A 20,003-nucleotide genomic window follows, 5' to 3' on the forward strand; every position below is an offset into this window, starting at 1 on the left:
GACAATATCATCCAAATCACCAATTTGACTTTTCTTCGTCTCTTTATCAATAATGCATAAGGAGCACCAAGAAAGCAGATATTCTAATTTAGAAACTCAGCAAGATATCGTATTGTATTCACATTTTGATAGTGACACACCAATGTGTAATCTGAGTAGGTCATTATAAGCAAAGAAAACACATGAAATGTAAGAAATTATTGTCGTACAGATTTAAGGCAGGTATCGGTAATCAGAGTGTAAAACCAACAGGGTTTTCATAGAATGCTGTAAAGTCAAAAGAATTGTTGGAAAAATATTTCACTTCATACATGTTCAACTTGCTGTACAACCTATACTATATGGTCAAACAGTGGTTCACAACTTCTAAGTATAGGCTTTCAAAAATGATCAACAAAAGATGACTAGCTTGGCACCAATTCAATAGGCCTATAGTGAACACCATTTTCTATCCATTACGTTTAGCATTTTAGTCTTGAGGTAAATTTAAACCGTTAGCTTTAAAGTAGCAGTGTAGTAGGATAGTGGTAAGGCTAGAGTGTAACATCACGCTGACTAAACTAGTATGTGTACAGTATAGCCGTATAGCCTCAGATGAGGTAGACCATCAAATTAAAAATAACAATTATCACACTCAAACACAAATAACAAAGTACATAAATTACCAAGATAATGAGATAAAACACGCTGTTAAAAGAAAATACTAAATACATGGAGAGGTCTTCTTCTCCACAAAGTGTTGACTGACAAGTTCAGAAAACCATGAAGATAATAGAACAGTGAAAATGAATCGGTTGTTGAGTTGAACAAACTTCCCTGTATGAAGCTTTTGAAGTGTTTGTACGGTGTCCATATTAGGACAGACACACCTCCCGATGAGACTGAGGCTGTCCTAATATGGACACCGTAGAGGTGTTTTCCCGAAGGCAACAAGGTTAGGTAGCAGGGTTGGGGCTAATCCCATTTAAATCCCCCCAGTTCAGGAAGTAAACAAATAAAATGTATTGTCATTGAAATCCATTTCAGTTTACTTCCTGAAATGAGAGCATTGTCATGGAATTGACCCCAACCCAGGTAGGTAGTGCTAGTAGAGCTGTTCTGTTTCTATCCCTTTCATAAGCCCTGCTACACAGCAGCAGCCATGGTAACTAGGGCCCCTTGCTTTACTACTATGGAAGTGTAACGACCCTGGGTTTATAAGCGTGGATATCGACTCTGCCGCACGAGCATGCTTTTGTAGCACAGTCGATAGCGCGCTGGACTTCGGGCTAGAAGGTCGAGGGTTTGAGACCTGCCTACCTGTTTCATTACATTGGTGTCACACATCCCACTTCTGACACCAATGTAATGAAACAGGCAGGGAGCAGGTCTTCGACCTTCTAGCCCGAAGTCCAGCACGCTATCGACTGTGCCGCAAAAGCATGCTCGTGCTGCAGAGTCGATATCCGCGCTTATAAACCCAGGGTCGTTACAGTATGGACAGATTGTTCATTATCGTTCAGGGAATACCATGGACAAATAGCAGAGAAAATAGAGAATAAATCAAGTGAACCCATAGTGAAGCAGACAATCAGGTGAACCCACAGCGAAGTAGACAATCAGGTGAACCTAGAGGTGAACCCATAGTGAAGCAGACAATCAGGTGAACCCATAGCGAAGTAGACAATCAGGTGAACCTAGAGGTGAACCCATAGTGAAGCAGACTAGCAGGTGAACCTAGAGGTGAACCCATAGTGAAGCAGACTAGCAGGTGAACCTAGAGGTGAACCCATAGTGAAGCAGACTAGCAGGTGAACCGAGAGGTGAACCCATAGTGAAGCAGACTAGCAGGTGAACCTAGAGGTGAACCCATACTGAAGCAGACAATTAGGTGAACCTAGAACTCATGGTAACGTTTCAGAGTATAAATGGACTTGTACTGAGACTGGAAGCTGCTTTTAAAGTGTACAACAATGTACTGATATTTCAGCTTCAATACGAAGGCAGTCATCTTGGATGTTACAAGAGGAAAAATAACATTCATGACTGTCTTGACCAATCAGCTTCAATGGATAAACATTGAAGCTGATTTCTTTTTCAAATGACAACATCTATTACCACATGCTTCCGCAACTCAACATAACAAGAGGAAAAACATTCATGACTATGACTTAAAGGCCCACTGCAGTCGAAAACCATTCATGACAATGACTTAAAGGCCCAATGCAGTAAAAACCATTCATGACTATGACTTAAAGGCCCACTGCAGTCAAAAACCATTCATGACTATGACTTAAAGGCCCACTGCAGTCAAAAACCATTCATGACTATGACTTAAAGGCCCGCTGCAGTCAAAAACCATTCATGACTATGACTTAAAGGCCCACTGCAGTCAAAAACCATTCATGACTATGACTTAAAGGCCCACTGCAGTCAAAAACCATTCATGACTATGACTTAAAGGCCCACTGCAGTCAAAAAACATTCATGACTATGACTTAAAGGCCCACTGCAGTCAAAAACCATTCATGACTATGACTTAAAGGCCCACTGCAGTCAAAAAACATTCATGACTATGACTTAAAGGCCCACTGCAGTCAAAAACCATTAATGACTATGACTTAAAGGCCCGCTGCAGTCAAAAACCATTCATGACTATAACTTAAAGGCCCACTGCAGTCAAACACCATTCATGACTATGACTTAAAGGCCCACTGCAGTCAAACACCATTCATGACTATGACTTAAAGGCCCACTGCAGTCAAAAACCATTAATGACTATGACTTAAAGGCCCGCTGCAGTCAAAAACCATTCATGACTATGACTTAAAGGCCCACTGCAGTCAAACACCATTCATGACTATGACTTAAAGGCCCAGTGCAGTCAAAAACCATTCATGACTATGACTTAAAGGCCCAGTGCAGTCAAAAACCATTCATGACTATGACTTAAAGGCCCACTGCAGTCAAAAACCATTCATGACTATGACTTAAAGGCCCAGTGCAGTCAAAAACCATTCATGACTATGACTTAAAGGCCCACTGCAGTCAAACACCATTCATGACTATGACTTAAAGGCCCACTGCAGTCAAATATATATATATATATATAGTCCTAGCAAAATTATTCCTTGCGAAATGTCTCTTTGCTAAAAAGCAATTTTTGTTTCTTTTTGACCATTTTAATTGAAAACAATCACAATAAGGTACTTAATTGTTACCCAAAAGTGATTTGATATTTAGATAAGAACAGCTGCATTGGACCTTTAACCAATCTCCTTGAAGAGAGTTTGCTCTGAAAACACACACACCAAAACATACTACGAGCCTGGAATCCACAATGGTGAAAGGGTACATCTCAGCTTGGTTTCAAGGCTAACAGACTAACCACATCAAGCCATCATCATTCCTCTAAGGACGGGTGTTGGAATGTGGAAATTAGCACAAGTTAATACAACACATCAGAGGATTCATTATTTTAAATAAAATGTTAATCAATATAGCAAACAATCTTCTAATGAACACTAGAGGGCCATGTCCACTCACAAATGAAGTAAGGACATGAGACACAGCTCACCATATTCTGTGTCATTCTGCCTATGGCTGTGTTTACACAGGCAGCCAATTCTAATCCTTTGCTGTAATATTGGTCTTTTGGGCCAATCAGATCTTTTGCCAATAATTGGGCAAAAGAATCAGAATTGGACTTCCTGAGTAAACGCAGCCTTTGTGCCTTACTTCCGGTAGTATCATTTAGCCACATAAAATGTTCACGTTGAGATGCCAACAAAACGAGCAAGCAGTAACAGTGTGACATGGAAATAAAGAAATGCCTCAATGTTGTTAACCAATTAGCTTCTTCTGTAAAAGTCAAAGGGTTGAATATGCAGTTACCTCATTGACATATAATGACCTGAGCCATACATATCACCAAGCACAGGAGGTTGGTGGCAACTTAATTGGGGAGGACGGTCTCATAGTAATGACTGGAGCGGAACGGTATCAAATACATCAAACATATGGTTTCTATGGTTTCCATGTGTTTGATGCCATTCCATTTGTTCCGTTCCAGCCATTATTATGAGCCGTTTTCCCCTCAGCAGCCTCCACTGTCACCAAGTTATCTTCAAAGACCCTCAATCAATTTGAGGCTCTGAAATGCTAAGAGAAAATCTCCAACTCAAAGAAATGGGAGCGCAGCAGTGTGACATTGTTTTACATTTTTTACCCCTTTTTAACCCCAATTTCGTCATATCCAATTGATAGTTACAGGCTTGTCCCATCACTTCACTGCAACTCCGGTATGGACTCGGGAGAGGTGAAGGTCTAGAGCCATGTGTCCTCCGAAACACAACCCTGCCAAGCTGCACTGCTTCTTGACACACTGCTCGCTTAACCCGGAAGCCAGCCACCCCAATGTGTCGGAGAAAACACTGGGCCAAATTGTGCGCCGCCTCACGGGTCTTCCGGTCACGGCCGGCTGTGACACAGCCTGGGATCAAAACCGGGTCTGTAGTGACGCCTCAAGCACTGTGATGCAGTGCCTTAGACCGATAAAAGAAGGCAAAAGAGACAATTTAAACATCACAAAGTGTCAGCTCCACCCACGTACTTTCTCCAACTTAAATAATTGCCTTTTTGAGGGTCCAGATCCAATCAAACCTACATTAGTATTAGTCTCCCAAGGCAGACGCATTGCCTCCCACAATGTATCCAGTACTGCCTAGGGTCGGGTTTAGGAGACGACAATAATATAGTTATTGAATAGTACCTTTGTTTAACTACTGAATGCGTCTGGAAACACACATCTTATCGATCTCTATGACGACAGTCTACCGGGTGTTTTTACGGTGACTTTTCACAAAAAGGTCACTGGGTCAAAATGAAACACCTAAGGGCAGGTTAGATTGAATTGAGGCCTGAGTGACAGAGAGAGCATTCTGATAACATTGGTGAAGGAAGAACACAGAGATATTTCATTCATGTCTGTGATTCTTAGCTTATTACTTTCCAATCAGAAACACAACAAATACATAACAAAACCACTCCAGTCTTAAGACACACCAACATAATATATATGTATACAGTGACAAACAATGCTACATGGTCGAACAGTTGAGGGAGAAATACCTATCTGAACAGTAATGTACAGATATTGTCAAAATAAAAACGCTTTCAGAAAATAAGAGTTCAAGTAAAGACCCACCAAGAAAACAAAGAAAGAAAAGTCAGAAGTAAAATATTGCAGTGTACTTATTGGATAAGAAAGATCACCTCTTATGGCTTCAAAATCTAAATATACACATAGCACCCAGTTCTGATGGAGGAATCAGCTGTATACTCCCATGTAGACTGATGTACACACAGTTCTGATGGAGGAATCAGCTGTATACTCCCATGTAGACTGATGTACACACAGTTCTGATAGAGGAATCAGCTGTATACTCCCATGTAGACTGACATACACACAGTTCTGATGTATGAACCAGCTGTATACTCCCATGTAGATATTAGTAATACGTCCACAGAAGTGACATGATTAAATGGCACAATTTTTATGACATATTCTACTGAGACCATGTTGCCAAAAGAGCAGCGGTGTAACAACATCTCCAATCCTACAATATTCTATTGGTTTCATTGTACTGGGCAATTTCAATCAATCGCTGTAGTATTTGACATGTATTTGTCTGCCCTCTTTGGAGACAAGACCATGGATAAAAGGAAACTGTCCTACTTCATGTTAGCCATATGTATGACTGCAAGAAATCTACATTGAAGTCTTCGCGGCTAACTTCACGTGAACGCGAGGTGATACGACATTAGCATAATATACACACTTACACACAAACTGTACATGGAAGAAATGTCAACTTGACCAAGCCTTCACAAACTACATTCAGTTGGCATTAAGCTAGTATTTAACCCTTGATCATGTTGTGCTGGTTGTCTTGAGATATGACAACAGTCAGGCGATGTTACCTGTTGAATAATATCAGAACTCAGAACCCAATCTAGCAGGCTACTCAATTAGTCTGTTATGAACACTACATGTTGAGGTGTAGAGTATGTGGAGAGATCTCACTGAGTAACGCCTGACATAAAGTACCTAGAGTGTAGGGTGTGACGAGAGAGGAACCCAGTATTCTGTTTTGATACCAGACCATCCCTTTACAATTACAACAGTATCATGCAATATATCTGACTGGTAGTTTTTGAAACACAGAATATTTAGCATTCTCAAAACTTTACAAAATTCATTAACAAAGCTCTAGTAATGAATTACACTACAGGATATTCATTATGTTATGTAACTGGATCAAATCATGTAGCTAGCTTCATTCTAACACGTTTCACAAATATCCCCTTCATTGATGAAACATATATTAATATATATTCATAAATATATTTCATGTTAGATGAACCTCCTTCACTTTGGTATGCATAAACAGTTCACACAAAGAATATTGATTAGTCATACACAAACACACACATTTCAGACTGCCTGTTTACCAGCTCACACACACACAACGATAATATCAAATGAGACCAAACGTGTGCATAGCTATCCCCATAAACAAGCATTATCAAATCATGAAGAAAATGTTTTCTCCCGACAGTATTATTTAAAGAAACAAATTAATTTACGGCCTCGAAAGACTTAATGTGAATTAATATGGAATGCATCAGGACACAGCAGGGGAGTTGTGTGACAACAAGAAATAAATTAAACAGTACTTCATATGATCATCGTAGCTATAATGACAATAATAACACATTTAAAATGAATAGAATAACCATCAAGGTAAAGTAACAAATAATTGAATTTCAATGCTTCTATGGTCGTATGAAAACCGAAAGGCGGTTGTAAGCGCTCCAGGGTGAAGTTTCCACTAGGTACAGATCTAGGATTAGCTTCCCCTCCCCCAATGCTAACCTTAACAATTAGTGGGGGAAATGCAAAACTGACCCAAGATCAGCATCTATGGGCAATTTCATCCTACTCCAGTGTGATGAGATCTATTTCTGGTTGTGAGTCTTTCCCATGTAAAGCAGTAACAGAGGATGAGTGTTTTCAATGTAAAACTGACCACAAGGACGGAACTGTCTGTCTGATATGAGCTGTCTGAGGGATCAGGCTCCACACGCCCTGATCCCTCAGACGGAGGCTGGATGGGTGGAGGGGGCCCCTGTGCCCTAGCCATTGAGAGGGCCCTTATTCGTTGAAGGGTCCCCTATCAGTTGAGGGGGGGGGGGCCCTAGCCGTTCCGTCTGGAGTGAGAGGATGGATGGAGACAGTCACTGGGATCACATTTACCATGAGGTCCCTGGGAACCTGAAGGGCCCGGTGGCCCCTGGATACTGCTTCCAGGTTCACCTGCAGACAAAAACACTTTCACATTTGTGGGGAGTAGTGAACTTCAGTAGGAAGTAGAGATTATTGGGACACAACCATTTGGGTGATTGTTTAATCAATCAAATAAACCATGAATGAAAACAGGATGTTACCAGAGGAGCAGTGTTACTGGGAACAGTATTATCTAGTCAGCAACAAAACTGCTTTCATGTGCCGAACTGCAACTCTTAAAACGGAGAGGAATACACCCAGGGCCGTGCATACTTTACACACAAACCCTCCTCAATACAGATCACAATAACACGTTCATGTTCTGCACAAGAAGATCAGAATGAAAGATGTTGCTGCTTCGCTTCCCGCAGAGAAGAATCTCTCTGAGATCATGCTGAAAAGTGAGAGAGTTGATCAAACGGAAATAAGAGATTTAAGTGCATGTTTCTTTTATAACCGCCCTATCAGTGATGATATACTAATTGTTTTGTGTCCGCTTGGTACCTCAGTGTAAGAGAGCCAGTCATTATGAGTAGCTCTGCTCATTGGTTCTGCTGGCTTACTAATTACTAGTGTTTTTAAACTGAAAACATCAAACGACCTCAGGATGAACTGATGTCCATGTTAGAGCTGGCGGTTACACTTTACTTGAACCCTCCTTCATAAGGGCTACATGACACTGTCATAACCATGACATTACACTGTCATAACCATGACATTACACTGTCATAACATGACATTACACTGTCATAAACATGACATAACACTGTCATAAACATGACATAACAGAGGTTATAAACAGTCATGACACTGGTGTCAGCTTTTTATTTGAATGAATGTTTGACTTGTATTTAATCAGGGGAGCCCATTGAGACCAGGGTGTCATTTTCGATGGTGCTCTGAGGACAACAAGTTTATAACGGAGGGTTCAAGAAATAAAGTTTTACCCAACGTAAGTGTAGGATTCTACAACTACAGCCGTACAATGATGGTATACTGGTATTTTCCCCTTTCATAAAGCATCAGTTTCATGTGTAAATATGAAATAACTTCATACTAAACACAATGATGTAAGGGTTGCTCCAAGTTTACATTCCATTTCCCTTCAATGGCTATAGGGCTTAGCATCATTTCACCACTTCTTCAAAGCAGTGTGTGTGTGTGTGTGTGTGTGTGTGTGTGTGTGTGTGTGTGTGTGTGTGTGTGTGTGTGTGTGTGTGTGTGTGTGTGTGTGTGTGTGTGTGTGTGTGTGTGTGTGTGTGTGGTGTTTAGCTGTTACCTGGTGGACCTGCCAGACCTGGAGCTCCTGGTATCCCCAGACCTAGCTGACCCCTCTCTCCTTTCTGACCTCTGTACCCTGGAAAGAAACACAAGACAGTGACCAGACTGGACTGGACTCCCAGCCTAAGACAACAGACTGGACTGGACTCCCAGCCAAAGACAACAGACTGGACTGGACTCCCAGCCAAAGACAGCAGACTGGACTGGATTCCCAGCCTAAGACAGCAGACTGGACTGGACTCCCAGCCAAAGACAGCAGACTGGACTGCACTCCCAGCCATAGGAGGGCAACAGGTAGCCTGGTTCCAGATCAGTTTATGTTGCCTTGCCAACTGTTATGGTCATTGTCATGCCAAAAACAGCACCATGCCAGTTGGCTATACAACGAGATGGACAGATCTGGGACCAGGGTATAGGAGAACAGGACCAGAGGTAGATGAATACCATGGTGTTTATGCATAAAGAGTTTGTGATGAGTGGTTTATGATGAGGAATAAGTCATCTCATGTCCACTCTACGCAGCCGGAATATTCTAGTGTACATCTGGTACCAACAGTGCTGTTCTCTATCTCAATACTGGACTGTCCCTGTCAACATCACAGCAACACAATAGTCCCAACCCTGTAGACGGCCTTCAACTCCTCTCTATGTGGTTTCCAGGAAGCCCGATGGCCTATTTCATCAAGGCAACTGATGTCAGGAGATCTGAATACTGTAACTGTTCATGTGAGGTGTATCCACTACTACAGTAGTTACTGTAACTGTTCATGTGAGGTGTATCCACTACTACAGTAGTTACTGTAACTGTTCATGTGAGATGTATCCACTACTACAGTAGTTACTGTAACTGTTCATGTGAGGTGTATCCACTACTACAGTAGTTATTGTAACTGTTCATGTGAGGTGTATCCACTACTACAGTAGTTACTGTAACTGTTCATGTGAGGTGTATCCACTACTACAGTAGTTACTGTAACTGTTCATGTGAGGTGTATCCACTACTACAGTAGTTACTGTAACTGTTCATGTGAGGTGTATCCACTACTACAGTAGTTACTGTAACTGTTCATGTGAGGTGTATCCACTACTACAGTAGTTACTGTAACTGTTCATGTGAGGTGTATCCACTACTACAGTAGTTACTGTAACTGTTCATGTGAGGTGTATCCACTACTACAGTAGTTACTGTAACTGTTCATGTGAGGTGTATCCACTACTACAGTAGTTACTGTAACTGTTCATGTGAGGTGTATCCACTACTACAGTAGTTATTGTAACTGTTCATGTGAGGTGTATCCACTACTACAGTAGTTACTGTAACTGTTCATGTGAGGTGTATCCACTACTACAGTAGTTATTGTAACTGTTCATGTGAGGTGTATCCACTACTACAGTAGTTACTGTAACTGTTCATGTGAGGTGTATCCACTACTACAGTAGTTACTGTAACTGTTCATGTGAGGTGTATCCACTACTACAGTAGTTATTGTAACTGTTCATGTGAGGTGTATCCACTACTACAGTAGTTACTGTAACTGTTCATGTGAGGTGTATCCACTACTACAGTAGTTATTGTAACTGTTCATGTGAGGTGTATCCACTACTACAGTAGTTACTGTAACTGTTCATGTGAGGTGTATCCACTACTACAGTAGTTACTGTAACTGTTCATGTGAGGTGTATCCACTACTACAGTAGTTACTGTAACTGTTCATGTGAGGTGTATCCACTACTACAGTAGTTACTGTAACTGTTCAGGTGAGGCGTATCCACTACTACAGTAGTTACTGTAACTGTTCATGTGAGGCGTATCCACTACTACAGTAGTTACTGTAACTGTTCATGTGAGGTGTATCCACTACTACAGTAGTTACTGTAACTGTTCATGTGAGGTGTATCCACTACTACAGTAGTTATTGTAACTGTTCATGTGAGGTGTATCCACTACTACAGTAGTTACTGTAACTGTTCATGTGAGGCGTATCCACTACTACAGTAGTTACTGTAACTGTTCATGTGAGGTGTATCCACTACTACAGTAGTTACTGTAACTGTTCATGTGAGGTGTATCCACTACTACAGTAGTTATTGTAACTGTTCATGTGAGGTGTATCCACTACTACAGTAGTTACTGTAACTGTTCATGTGAGGTGTATCCACTACTACAGTAGTTACTGTAACTGTTCATGTGAGGTGTATCCACTACTACAGTAGTTACTGTAACTGTTCATGTGAGGTGTATCCACTACTACAGTAGTTACTGTAACTGTTCAGGTGAGGTGTATCCACTACTACAGTAGTTACTGTAACTGTTCATGTGAGGTGTATCCACTACTACAGTAGTTACTGTAACTGTTCATGTGAGGTGTATCCACTACTACAGTAGTTACTGTAACTGTTCATGTGAGGTGTATCCACTACTACAGTAGTTACTGTAACTGTTCAGGTGAGGTGTATCCACTACTACAGTAGTTACTGTAACTGTTCATGTGAGGTGTATCCACTACTACAGTAGTTGCAGCTTATGTAGAAATATGTTGCTCAGAAAGAAATCCCAGGTCATTAAATAATAATACACTCGCTGTATCCCAAATGACACCCTATTCTCCTACATAGTGCACTACTTCTGACTGGATCCCCCCGATGAGTCCTGGTCAAAAGTATTATACTATATAGTGATTAGGGTGCCGTTTGAGATACAGCCTCTGTCTTCTGGCATGCTGTCAAAACACGCATCATCACACCGAGCCAACGGAGGCTGTGTTGGAAGTGTGTGTGTGTTGGAAGTGTGTTTGTGTTGGAAGTGTGTTTGTGTTGGATGTGTGTTTGTGTTGGAAGTGTGTGTGTGTTGGAAGTGTGTTTGTGTTGGAAGTGTGTGTGTGTTGGAAGTGTGTTTGTGTTGGAAGTGTGTTTGTGTTGGAAGTGTGTTTGTGTTGGAAGTGTGTGTGTGTTGGAAGTGTGTGTGTGTTGGAAGTGTGTTTGTGTTGGAAGTGTGTTTGTGTTGGAAGTGTGTTTGTGTTGGAAGTATGTTTGTGTTGGAAGTGTGTTTGTGTTGGAAGTGTGTTTGTGTTGGAAGTGTGTGTGTGTTGGAAGTGTGTGTGTGTTGGAAGTGTGTGTGTGTTGGAAGTGTGTTTGTGTTGGAAGTGTGTTTGTGTTGGAAGTGTGTGTGTGTTGGAAGTGTGTGTGTGTTGGAAGTGTGTTTGTGTTGGAAGTGTGTTTGTGTTGGAAGTATGTTTGTGTTGGAAGTGTGTTTGTGTTGGAAGTGTGTTTGTGTTGGAAGTGTGTTTGTGTTGGAAGTGTGTTTGTGTTGGAAGTATGTTTGTGTTGGAAGTGTGTTTGTGTTGGAAGTGTGTTTGTGTTGGAAGTGTGTGTGTGTTGGAAGTGTGTGTGTGTTGGAAGTGTGTGTGTGTTGGAAGTGTGTTTGTGTTGGAAGTGTGTTTGTGTTGGAAGTGTGTGTGTGTTGGAAGTGTGTGTGTGTTGGAAGTGTGTTTGTGTTGGAAGTGTGTTTGTGTTGGAAGTGTGTGTGTGTTGGATGTGTGTGTGTGTTGGAAGTGTGTTTGTGTTGGAAGTGTGTTTGTGTTGGAAGTGTGTTTGTGTTGGAAGTGTGTGTGTGTTGGATGTGTGTGTGTGTTGGAAGTATGTTTGTGTTGGATGTGTGTGTGTATTGGATGTGTGTGTGTATTGGAAGTGTGTGTGTGTTGGAAGTGTGTTTGTGTTGGAAGTGTGTTTGTGTTGGATGTGTGTGTGTGTTGGAAGTATGTTTGTGTTGGAAGTGTGTGTGTGTTGGATGTGTGTGTGTGTTGGAAGTATGTTTGTGTTGGAAGTGTGTGTGTGTGTTGGAAGTGTGTGTGTGTTGGATGTGTGTGTGTGTTGGAAGTGTGTTTGTGTTGGAAGTGTGTTTGTGTTGGAAGTGTGTTTGTGTTGGATGTGTGTGTGTGTTGGAAGTATGTTTGTGTTGGAAGTGTGTGTGTGTTGGATGTGTGTGTGTGTTGGAAGTATGTTTGTGTTGGAAGTGTGTGTGTGTTGGAAGTGTGTGTGTGTTGGAAGTGTGTGTGTGTTGGAAGTGTGTGTGTGTTGGAAGTGTGTGTGTGTGTTGGAAGTGTGTGTGTGTGTTGGAAGTGTGTGTGTGTTGGAAGTGTGTGTGTGTGTTGGAAGTGTGTGTGTGTTGGAAGTGTGTGTGTGTGTTGGAAGTGTGTGTGTGTTGGAAGTGTGTGTGTGTTGGAAGTGTGTTTGTGTTGGAAGTGTGTTTGTGTTGGAAGTATGTTTGTGTTGGAAGTGTGTTTGTGTTGGAAGTGTGTTTGTGTTGGAAGTGTGTTTGTGTTGGAAGTGTGTTTGTGTTGGAAGTATGTTTGTGTTGGAAGTGTGTTTGTGTTGGAAGTGTGTTTGTGTTGGAAGTGTGTGTGTGTTGGAAGTGTGTGTGTGTTGGAAGTGTGTGTGTGTTGGAAGTGTGTTTGTGTTGGAAGTGTGTTTGTGTTGGAAGTGTGTGTGTGTTGGAAGTGTGTGTGTGTTGGAAGTGTGTTTGTGTTGGAAGTGTGTTTGTGTTGGAAGTGTGTTTGTGTTGGAAGTTTGTTTGTGTTGGAAGTATGTTTGTGTTGGAAGTGTGTTTGTGTTGGAAGTGTGTTTGTGTTGGAAGTGTGTGTGTGTTGGAAGTGTGTGTGTGTTGGAAGTGTGTGTGTGTTGGAAGTGTGTTTGTGTTGGAAGTGTGTTTGTGTTGGAAGTGTGTGTGTGTTGGAAGTGTGTGTGTGTTGGAAGTGTGTTTGTGTTGGAAGTGTGTTTGTGTTGGAAGTGTGTGTGTGTTGGATGTGTGTGTGTGTTGGAAGTGTGTTTGTGTTGGAAGTGTGTTTGTGTTGGAAGTGTGTGTGTGTTGGATGTGTGTGTGTGTTGGAAGTGTGTTTGTGTTGGAAGTGTGTTTGTGTTGGAAGTGTGTTTGTGTTGGAAGTGTGTGTGTGTTGGATGTGTGTGTGTGTTGGAAGTATGTTTGTGTTGGATGTGTGTGTGTATTGGATGTGTGTGTGTATTGGAAGTGTGTTTGTGTTGGAAGTGTGTTTGTGTTGGAAGTGTGTTTGTGTTGGATGTGTGTGTGTGTTGGAAGTATGTTTGTGTTGGAAGTGTGTGTGTGTTGGATGTGTGTGTGTGTTGGAAGTATGTTTGTGTTGGAAGTGTGTGTGTGTTGGAAGTGTGTGTGTGTGTTGGATGTGTGTGTGTGTTGGAAGTGTGTTTGTGTTGGAAGTGTGTTTGTGTTGGAAGTGTGTTTGTGTTGGATGTGTGTGTGTGTTGGAAGTATGTTTGTGTTGGAAGTGTGTGTGTGTTGGATGTGTGTGTGTGTTGGAAGTATGTTTGTGTTGGAAGTGTGTGTGTGTTGGATGTGTGTGTGTGTTGGAAGTATGTTTGTGTTGGAAGTGTGTGTGTGTTGGAAGTGTGTGTTTGTGTTGGAAGTGTGTTTGTGTTGGAAGTGTGTTTGTGTTGGATGTGTGTGTGTGTTGGAAGTATGTTTGTGTTGGAAGTGTGTGTGTGTTGGATGTGTGTGTGTTGGAAGTATGTTTGTGTTGGAAGTGTGTGTGTGTTGGAAGTGTGTGTGTGTGTTGGAAGTGTGTGTGTGTTGGAAGTGTGTGTGTGTGTGTTGGAAGTGTGTGTGTGTTGGAAGTGTGTGTGTGTGTTGGAAGTGTGTGTGTGTTGGAAGTGTGTGTGTGTGTTGGAAGTGTGTGTGTGTTGGAAGTGTGTGTGTGTGTTGGAAGTGTGTGTGTGTTGGAAGTGTGTGTGTGTGTTGGAAGTGTGTGTGTGTTGGAAGTGTGTGGCATCATGGGGTGACATGGCTCTTTCTGACAGCAAGAGAGCTGCCTGCCTGACTGCAAGCGAGAGACTCTGAAGAATTCAAAACAGAGCAAAGATGCTGTCTGCATCCCAGATGGCACCATATTCCCAGAAGTAGAACACTAGTTTTGACCAGAGCCCTATGGCCAACAGTAGTGCACTAGTTTTGACCAGAGCCCTATGGCCAACAGGAGTGCACTAGTTTTGACCAGAGCCCTATGGCCAACAGTAGAACACTAGTTTTGACCAGAGCCCTATGGCCAACAGTAGTGCACTAGTTTTGACCAGAGCCCTATGGCCAACAGTAGAACACTAGTTTTGACCAGAGCCATATGCCCAACAGTAGAACACTAGTTTTGACCAGAGCCATATGCCCAACAGTAGTGCACTAGTTTTGACCAGAGCCCTATGGCCAACAGTAGTGCACTAGTTTTGACCAGAGCCCTATGGCCAACAGGAGTGCACTAGTTTTGACCAGAGCCATATGCCCAACAGTAGAACACTAGTTTTGACCAGAGCCATATGCCCAACAGTAGTGCACTAGTTTTGACCAGAGCCCTATGGCCAACAGTAGTGCACTAGTTTTGACCAGAGCCCTATGGCCAACAGTAGTGCACTAGTTTTGACCAGAGCCCTATGGCCAACAGGAGTGCACTAGTTTTGACCAGAGCCCTATGGCCAACAGTAGTGCACTAGTTTTGACCAGAGCCCTATGGCCAACAGGAGTGCACTAGTTTTGACCAGAGCCCTATGGCCAACAGGAGTGCACTAGTTTTGACCAGAGCCCTATGGCCAACAGTAGTGCACTAGTTTTGACCAGAGCCCTATGGCTAACAGGAGTGCACTAGTTTTGACCAGAGCCATATGGCCAACAGTAGAACACTAGTTTTGACCAGAGCCCTATGGCCAACAGTAGAACACTAGTTTTGACCAGAGCCCTATGGCCAACAGTAGAACACTAGTTTTGACCAGAGCCCTATGGCCAACAGTAGAACACTAGTTTTGACCAGAGCCATATGGCCAACAGTAGAACACTAGTTTTGACCAGAGCCATATGGCCAACAGTAGTGCACTAGTTTTGACCAGAGCCATATGGCCAACAGTAGTGCACTAGTTTTGACCAGAGCCATATGGCCAACAGTAGTGCACTAGTTTTGACCAGAGCCATATGGCCAACAGTAATGCACTAGTTTTGACCAGAGCCATATGCCCAACAGTAGTGCACTAGTTTTGACCAGAGCCCTATGCCCAACAGTAGTGCACTAGTTTTGACCAGAGCCCTATGGCCAACAGTAGTGCACTAGTTTTGACCAGAGCCCTATGGCCAACAGTAGAACACTAGTTTTGACCAGAGCCCTATGGCCAACAGTAGAACACTAGTTTTGACCAGAGCCCTATGGCCAACAGTAGAACACTAGTTTTGACCAGAGCCATATGCCCAACAGTAGTGCACTAGTTTTGACCAGAGCCCTATGGCCAACAGTAGAACACTAGTTTTGACCAGAGCCCTATGGCCAACAGTAGAACACTAGTTTTGACCAGAGCCCTATGGCCAACAGTAGAACACTAGTTTTGACCAGAGCCCTATGGCCAACAGTAGTGCACTAGTTTTGACCAGAGCCATATGCCCAACAGTAGAACACTAGTTTTGACCAGAGCCCTATGGCCAACAGTAGAACACTAGTTTTGACCAGAGCCCTATGGCCAACAGTAGAACACTAGTTTTGACCAGAGCCCTATGGCCAACAGTAGAACACTAGTTTTGACCAGAGCCCTATGGCCAACAGTAGAACACTAGTTTTGACCAGAGCCCTATGGCCAACAGTAGAACACTAGTTTTGACCAGAGCCCTATGGCCAACAGTAGAACACTAGTTTTGACCAGAGCCCTATGGCCAACAGTAGTGCACTAGTTTTGACCAGAGCCCTATGGCCAACAGTAGAACACTAGTTTTGACCAGAGCCCTATGGCCAACAGTAGTGCACTAGTTTTGACCAGAGCCCTATGGCCAACAGTAGTGCACTAGTTTTGACCAGAGCCCTATGGCCAACAGTAGAACACTAGTTTTGACCAGAGCCCTATGGCCAACAGTAGTGCACTAGTTTTGACCAGAGCCCTATGGCCAACAGTAGTGCACTATAAAAGGAATAGGATACCATTTGGAATGCAGATGCTGTTTTAATCAAAGAGGGTCAAAGTCAGGAGTCAAACAGAGATCCTCCTGAAGGAGAATCAACAGAACAAGGTGATCACTGTGTGATCAATCACGTTCTTAGTAGAGAAACGGGAAGAGAGAAACAATCATTTAATATCAACAAAGTGCTCTGACGAAGAAGCTTGCTCTGAGAAGCATCAGCATGAAGCCTTGTTAAAAGGGATGAAGTTGACTTCCTGAACCTTCTGCCAGTATTTCATGAAAACCGTTTGGTCCGTTTAGAAGAAGTGGAACTGTAACTGCCTCTAGAAGTGGTACTGTAGCTTCTTCCACTGCCTGGAATTTCACATCACACTTTAAAAAGGTAGACCCCAAAATGTAATGAATTGAACAAGCAATTCTAACTCCTTAACCAACTAAAAGCCATCCAACCATTTACACCCTCAAACACTGTCTACTTCAAATCCTTTCAACGGGACGGGGAACGAATAACTAGACATATACTCAATACATTATTACATTTTAAATTCTGAACAGATGATTTTTAACACAGTAAAAGCAAGCCCATGCACATTATGCAGCAGGACAGAGGCCGGTCAAGCAGGACAGAGACATTAAAGCATATTCCAGAGTCTGGCAGGTAAGTTTTGTACTCTATTCTCAAATTCACAAACACATACAGTACACAAATGCAACTGTCATCTCTCCATGCAGACAGGTTCATAATATGACAAGCACTGGAGAGAATAGGACAACTAGTCTATAGAACAGCACTGCAATAGCAAATGTAGATCACAAACAATATCAAAACGTGAGAGGGGCTGAGGAGCTAGATGACTGGTTTATCCAAAAGGCATCTTAAAGTAATTTAGCCCCAGAACCAGAGAGCTGGTTGGTTGGTTGGTTGGTTGGAGGGGAGGGAGGGAGACAGGGTCTGCCTCCAAAATGGCACCCATATTCCCTATATAGTGAACTACTTTTGATAGGGCTCTGGTCAAAAGTGGTGCACTATATAGGGAATAGGATGCCATTTGGGACGCACACCATTTCCTCCCAAAATGCACCTTAAAGTAACTGAGTCTCAGGTCCAGAGAGCTGGTTGGGAAACTATCAGAAACACTGACTGAGAGAAGTATCAAGCAGTGTGTACACTGCCGTCCAGCCAAGCCCAAAGGGGAAACTGTGAAATGCTCTGCTGTTTACAAGGCAGAGAACATCTCAGAGAGAAAGGGCTTGTGAATGCCCTGAAATGGATTCCTGGTGAGAGACATTCCACACAGAGCAGATTATAATGAGTCTCCTTTCAGACACGCACGGCACCTCCAACCCTCACTCAGGGAGCTGGCATACTGTAGCATTCCATGGGAAAGAATAGCACTGTACCTTAAAGCTGTAGTCCGTAATTCAAACAACAACAAAGCAGATGCTCCAGCCCCGCCACTTTTGTTGGTATAACAGCTGAGAGATGTGGCTGAATACATGTAACCACTCTTAAATTCCTAGACGAGTTATGGATGCAGGAACTGACCAGCCAGGAGATCAACATGATAGTTTTAACCACCTTCTGAAGCTACACTGTGTTTGTTTACAATTACACTGACGGTGTAAGACGTTCTACTAAGCTCATGAGGCATTCATAACTTATATTCTTTAGCAATCAATGGCTATAAATTATAAATTTTAAAGTAAAAAAAATAATAATTGCTGTACAAATCACAGATTTCACCTTTAAAACATCAAACCACTGCATAGGCCCACGGGAAATGAAGAGGATATGAAGTATTGATCCACTGAGGGGACTGACATCCAACAGATATATTGACAAGCAGCATTGTGTTTCCCAGCTTCATTGACCGACAGAAAGCAGCACAGAGAGCCAGGGGGACACTGCTGTGTAAATGACAGTGATTAAGAAACTGCATAGATGCTGGAAAGGGAACTGTAGACTGTACTTAGTGGCTGATTCACTAAGCATCCACACCTGCCTCACACCGGCTTTACAATACAATCAATGCATTCATACCTGCTGGCTACTGACTGTATTCGTTTTATTAGCTTTTATGTGTTTTTTTACTCTCTCTGAAATAGCAGGTGCAAATGCTTAGTGCATCGAATATATTAGATAAAACAAAACAAAACAAAACAATGAACAAACCCAAGATGTATGGCAAGGTGTAATACACAATCGGAATATGGCAAACCGGCCAAATAAATGTCAACGTAAAACAAGCATGATGGATTTATAAATCTTGAATATGGTACATGTGTACGGGAAGAAAGCCAATAATGTCTTATAAAATACAATGAAAGTTAAAAATGCATTGACAGAGGTCAAGAAAAATAGTGACATAAGTCAAAAAATGTGAAATAAATGGCAAAGATGACCCAATAACGATAACATCAAACAGTGAGCAAGTTATGTAAGAACATCTACAACCCCCCTAATCCCCCATCCCCACAATTAACATCATTTGGAGACTGTATCCATGGGTCTATGTCTATGGATGTACTTCAATAGTTTGACAGATCATAGCCCCAAGTCATATCAAAACCATGAGTCAAGAAGAGAGTGTGAATCCAGCAGAGGGGTTATTTTTCTTCATAAACTCTTCATTTTGGCACATTTGAGAGGAAGTCAAATTGGATATTCCAGAGGAGAGATGCTCTCCAGTGGAGGATGACAGACATAATGAGAAAATATTAGCCCAAACTCTCTCTCTCCCTCTCTCCCTCTCTCTCACTCTCTCCCTCTCTCTCTCCCTCCCTCTCTACCTCCCTCCCTCCCTCCCTCTCTCTCCTTCCCTCCCTCTCTACCTCCCTCTCTCTCTCTCTCCCTCACTCTCTCCCTCTCTCTCTCCCTCTCTCTCTCTCTCCTTCCCTCACTCTCTCCCTCTCTCTCTCCCTCTCTCGCTCCCTCTCTACCTCCCTCTCTACCTCCCTCTCTCTCTCTCCCCAGTTGCGTGGAGGAGAGGAGGCACAAGTCAACAATGGCAGACTTAAAAAGTTGTTGAATTTCTTTCCGATTTACCCCAAGAGACAAACATTTTCCTCTTGATTTTCCCAACAAATAATAATTATTTGCTTTTTGATTATAACCACTTTGAAGCATTGAAGCTTATCAAATAAAACAGACAGGACATTGAATCATATCAAATAAAACAGACAGGACATTGAATCATATCACATCAAACAGACAGGACATTTAAGCATATCACATAAAACAGACAGGACATTGAATCATATCAAATAAAACAGACAGGACATTGAATCATATCACATCAAACAGACAGGACATTGAAGCATATCACATAAAACAGACAGGACATTGAAGCATATCACATAAAACAGACAGGACATTGAATCATATCAAATAAAACAGACAGGACATTGAAGCATATCACATAAAACAGACAGGACATTGAATCATAT

The sequence above is a fragment of the Salvelinus namaycush genome, unplaced genomic scaffold (genome assembly GCF_016432855.1).
Source record: "Salvelinus namaycush isolate Seneca unplaced genomic scaffold, SaNama_1.0 Scaffold909, whole genome shotgun sequence".
NCBI lineage: Eukaryota > Metazoa > Chordata > Actinopteri > Salmoniformes > Salmonidae > Salvelinus > Salvelinus namaycush.